The 5,644-nt window shown below is 34.7% G+C and overlaps 1 pseudogene; it reads right to left on the bottom strand.

Annotated features, from left to right (window-relative positions):
- Positions 1-1,580: 1,580 nt before the first annotated feature.
- Positions 1,581-3,799, bottom strand: LOC101963502 (pleckstrin homology domain-containing family A member 5-like; annotated as a pseudogene).
- Positions 3,800-5,644: the final 1,845 nt, after the last annotated feature.

The following is a 5,644-nucleotide window of genomic DNA, read 5'->3' as shown; positions in this document are numbered from 1 at the left end:
CAAACAACAAAAGATGGCTCTGAGAGGAAGTGATTGGCAAACACCACTTTTTAAGTTTCCTTTTGATGCAGGAACAATTTATCATAAACATAGTGGCTTAAAATAATACAAATTATTTTAAATAATTTATATTTAAAATTCTGCAATGGTTTTTACAAGACCAATATCAAGCTGTCAACAGAGCAAGAGGGCAATTTGCTCTTCTCTGCTATGGTTTGAAAGTTTGTGTACCCTCCACCTCCAAATTCATAGGTTGAAATCCTAACCCACAAGCAAATGGTATTAAAAGGCAGTGACTTTTGACAAATGCTTGTTATATAGGATTGAGCCCTAATGAATTGGTTTGTATCCTTAAAAAAGAGACCCCAGAGAGCTGCTTTGCATCCTTCACCATGTGAGGATACTGCTATGAATTACAACCCATGAACCAGAGACCAAGCTCTCACCAGACATCAAATCTGCTGGTATCTGGATCTTGGACTTTCCAGACTTTAGAACTGCAGAATAAATTTCCATGGTTAAGCTATTTAGTTCATGGTGTTCTGTTTTAGTGGGCTGAATAAACCAAGACATTGCCTTTCCTAGCTAATAGAAGCTGTGCAGGATTTCTTGGCAAGTACCCACATCACTCTGAATTCTCATTCCATTTGTCCATCTTTTCTGTCCACACTTATCTCCCTCTCATAAAGACCCTTCTGATTATAAGGGCCCACTTTAATAATCTCATATACTCTCCCTTCTCTGAAGTCCCTCTTGCATTATAAATATAAATAAATTCAAGGGATTATATTTTTATGGCATCTTTGGTGCGGTACTATTCTATCTACCACATCCTTTTCTTGAATTTTATCATTTCATTTTTACTGTATTTTCTTATAATTGAGTCATGTGATATTTTAAGAAAGTAAGGTAATATGTTCCTGATTTCTTGATATTTGGAAATTTTTTGATACTTCAATATAAGCTAACATTATTTGTTTAGCCTATTTTATTTTTTCATGGAGCTGGGATTCAATCCCAGTGATAAGCAAGTTCTTTATCATTGAACTGTATTACTGGATCCATTGAGCAGATTTTAACAAAGGATCTGAAGGACAAATTAATTGTCACTATATACTGAATGAAGTCTTTGACATAAATTTCAAAGTAGAGGTTAGATATATATAAAAAACTTAATTTATAAAATTGTGTTAGTTTTAGTATATCAAGAAATTATTATTAATCTATAACATAGTAGTGACAACGACTTTAGTGATATTTCAATAAATTAATTTATGTGGTAATTATTCAAAAAATATTTAAAATTATTGATACCTTCTAAAGGAATCTCATCTACTAAAAAGCTTTGCTTATACTAAAGATGTGATTGTTTTGTACACATTTATGAAATGACAAATAGCATTATCAGTCCCAGTCTTTGTGAAAAATGATGAGTCTCAAGTTCCTATTATTTAAGATCTATATAAGAGATCTAAAATTTAAGCTTTTTTTTTATTTGTTCCCTTCACCACATTTTTTGGGGGGGATGCTGGTATCCAAACTATATACTTAATTTAAATGAGCAAGGATAAGACTTACCTTTATGGCTTTAGTGAGTCAGTCATTGTGATCTGAATCTGCAAAAGCAAAGTTTATATGAGAACCTTTAATATTTTTCCATGAGGTCACTAAAGTGTAGACTCATCCCCATTGTTTTTGATCTTTACTTATATTTTAATTTTTAAATGTGCATATTATTAAATATTGCTACTCTCTAATGTTGAATTGGGTATACAAGGAGTTCTCAACATGCCAGTCACTTGATTAGAAGGTAAAGCCTAGTTAAAAAAAAAAAAAAAAAAAAAAAAAAAACAGAACAAGCTTGATACAAAACTGCAGGTATACCGGAAAAGGACAGATGTAGAATTTCCAAGTGTGTAAAAAATAAAAAATAAAAATGCATGTGGTCTTTAACCCACATGGAGAGCTAATGAGATGTGCTGTCAGACAGAAATGAATGCACAATGCTTGACAGAATTGTTTCTATTGTATTAAGAGATGAAGCATTGCAAACTTAGATTTTATAAATAAGAACAGCCTTTCTTTTCTCTCTAATCACCTGCTTCTCTCATTTTAAAGAATAGTATATTATAAAGAAAATATAACATCTGTTAAGTAGTGAGCTAACACAATATTAGAACACATTTTACCTTAGGGTAATTACCCCTGTGTCTAAGGTCTGCTGTCATATCTCTTCTCTGAATTGGTGAAGACACTTCTGATCTGTATGTTCGCTGAGGGGAGGAACACTGGTAAGCAATGAAGGTGATGTGGGAATAGAGTGCATCAGAAATATTAACCATAGTTTTAGGAATATTCACAGAACTGGGTTGAGGGAGGGTGCTTTGCTTATTGTAGAACTGTGCTGCTGCCATTTGTAGAGCTGCCACATAGTGTCATCTCTCATTAACCTCCATTTTTCTTCTGTTCCAGCTCCTACTGTCTTGCCATGACTGGAAGGGGATACACTGCAGATACTTTGAGGCCTCCTCTTGCTGTTTCTTGGGAGTGTTCTATAACCTTCAAGGTAGAGGGCCATGATCTGAGCTCTGTGGCTTGACATATTTCTTGGTAATGTTTGGTAAGAAATTACTCCTCTGTTTTCTTCTTCATGTCCCCTCCCTTTCTGGATTTTAATCCACTGTTTCAACAGTTGCATTTGAATTTGTTCTTTGTATGACTAGATCAGCCTCTGCATGCAAAGGCCCTATATTTGGGTGATTTCCACCTCTAAGATCTGCCACGCTGACATTGACTGTTTTGTTCTCTGAACTATTCACATTGACTTGTCTGTAGTATGCAGTCTGAGCTGGGCATGCTGACCCACTTTCATATTCAGGTGACAAAGAATTCAACTTTACACTATTAATTTTTGTTAAAGGTCTATTTTGACCATCTTTCTGAAATTTATATTTTTCAACTTCTAATGTCTTTTTTTCTTCAATCTTGCTTATTTCCTTGTTTTTGTTTTTTTGTTGTTGTTGTTGTTTTTTTGGAGGGGCGATGTTTTGGGGCCTCTGGTTTAATTAACACTCTATGTTTGGGAATTTTATTGCTTTCTTTATTTGGTATACTTTTGGATGTAATCTTATCCACTCTTTTCACAGGTCTGTCTGTACAAGGGCAGCATCTAACATGGCTTTCATCTACAACTCTATTTTCTTTCCTGTATCAGTGCAGAAATAATATGTCTGCATATTTGGATGGGCTGCCCTAAAAGCATATTTGCAATTAATGTTATCCTCTGAAGTTAGCATAGCCATCTGAAAACTAGGTAATAGTATGCTTCCTAGGATATTCTCCTGTTTCTCATTTCTGTAACACAACAGGCAAAGATCAGAAAGCACAAAACAGTGTTTTTTCCACAGCTTCATACTAGTATTGTCCTGTTTATAAAACCAACCTCATCTGACCACAGGTGCATTAGGATTTCTTTTAATTGAATTTGACCTCTATTTAAAATTGAAACCAGTGATTTTCTGCCTATAGGGCTCTTTGGATGTACTCCATAATCTGAAGTCATGTAATAGTTAGAAACTTCATTTATCATACTTATAGGTCGTTCTTTCTTTTCTTTAGACATCATGGTTGCAACAGTTAATTGTGTTAGTTCACTATGAAAATACAGTTGTCCTGTGATGGCTGTCCTGTGAGTGGATGTTTGCAGGTCATTCCTTTCATTACGGTTTATAGAGTATCTTGCACCTTCAAAAGTTTATGCTTCCTCCCAGCCAGTAGGCAAATCTGTGCTCTGCCGCTGATGTCCAGGTTCAGATCCACCTCCGGGTCTGATCCCCAGCTGCCACTCTCCCCACCTTTTCCTGCTGCTGCAGAGGCTGCCCAGGGAGGACAAACTCATTTCCATTTTAAGCATCATTTCTAAAGCATGAAGGTACACAGAAAAGTGGACCTTCTGGCAGAAGAGATCCAGTGAATCCAACAAGTATTATTTTATCCAAGAAATGCCAAAAAAAAGCAAAAAGGCTAAGGGAAAAAAAAACCTAACAGGCAATAGGGGATTAGAGAAGTTAAAGATAAGTTATCTCTTAATCAGTTTCCCAACAAAAGGCGAGAGAGTAGCATAATGGTACTGCCAATCACCTGTGCGAAATAGAAGGTAAGCCCAAAAAAAGGCTGGCAGAAAGGTTGCTTTACTCAAAGATACATAGATCTGGAAGCAACCAAGATGCCCTTCAAAGGCTGACTTTATAAACAAACTGTGGTACAGCTATATAATGGAATATTATTCAGTGATAAAAAGAAATGAGCAGTCAAGCTATGAAAAGATTTGGAGGCAACATGCAGACTGGCATTGAGAAAGATGCTGATCTGAAAAGGCTATGTATTATAAAATTCCAACTATATGGTTTTATGAAATAGACAAAAACTATACACACAATAAAGCAACCTGTGACTTCTAGGGGTTTGAGGAAGAAGGGAGGCATGGGTAGGTAGAACAAAAATGATTTTTAATGGAGTGAATCTATTTTACACTGTCGTGATGGATACCTGACATCACTCATTCCTCAAAACGCACAGAATGTACAACTCAAAGAAGGAATGCTAATATAAACTATGGAATTTAATAAGAATGTATCAATTATCATAACAAATGTGCCACACTAATGCAAGATGTTAATAAGTGAAGAAAGTGAGGCAGGAGAAAGGGAAGTGTGGGAATTCTCTCAGAAAAAAAGTATATACATCTAGGGCCTGGCTAGTTGGAAATAATGAACTGCAGAATGGACATAGTGATTCGGACTCTACCTGAGGAGTCAGTTTTCAGTGTTGGTGTAATGGTAGTCTTACTGCTAAGAATCATAGGAGAGTCTGGTTTGTCTTCATAGGATCTAACTCTCCTTTGATTTTTTTTTTTTTTGTGATTGCACTTTGGACTCTCCATGAATTACCTGAAGGCAAGTTGTTTTTATATTTCTTGCTATTTATCTGAAAGCAGAGGGCATATTCCATGAAATTGCGGCATATCCCTTGACCTTTGCCTATTTGCACTTTTGCCTTGAGAGTATTTTATTAAGGTCTCTGAGACATCTTGAATTTTTTGGAAGGAGCCAAACTCTGACAATATTTATCTCTTTCTGGTGCCAATTTCTTATGGCAACAGCCTCTAGATTATTCAAAATTATTTCATTGTATAGATACTACTAGTTCTCATTAATTTATATATAAACCATAAGCAAGGAGATGAAGTTCCCAGTATTGACCAAGAGTAATCATTTCACTATTAGGAAATATTGCTAAATTAGCCCAGAGTAAGAGAAGGTTTTCTGTGATAAATAGGGGTAAATATTTATTTGTATGAGTTCTTGTGCTCTCTCGGTCAAGAGTTCCATAATAAAATAAAAGTTTTATATAAAAGTTAAATTCTTCTTAAAGGTGTGTACACCATACAAGAAAACCAGACTCTGAATTTTTTGTTCAGCATTGTCAGATCTGTAAATGAAACAAATTTTTTCTTTTGAAGTTTTTTGATTTTTTGTATAATATTAATTTTATGCTCATGTGGAAATATAATTAATATAATTTTATTTAATTCTACAGAGAATTATTTATAAACTAGCTTTAAAAATCATAAAATTGTAAATGC

This window comes from Ictidomys tridecemlineatus, chromosome 6, assembly GCF_052094955.1.
Source record: "Ictidomys tridecemlineatus isolate mIctTri1 chromosome 6, mIctTri1.hap1, whole genome shotgun sequence".
Taxonomy (NCBI): domain Eukaryota; kingdom Metazoa; phylum Chordata; class Mammalia; order Rodentia; family Sciuridae; genus Ictidomys; species Ictidomys tridecemlineatus.
The sequence above is the reverse complement of the archived record's forward strand: the minus strand, read 5'-3'. Positions and strand labels throughout refer to the sequence as shown.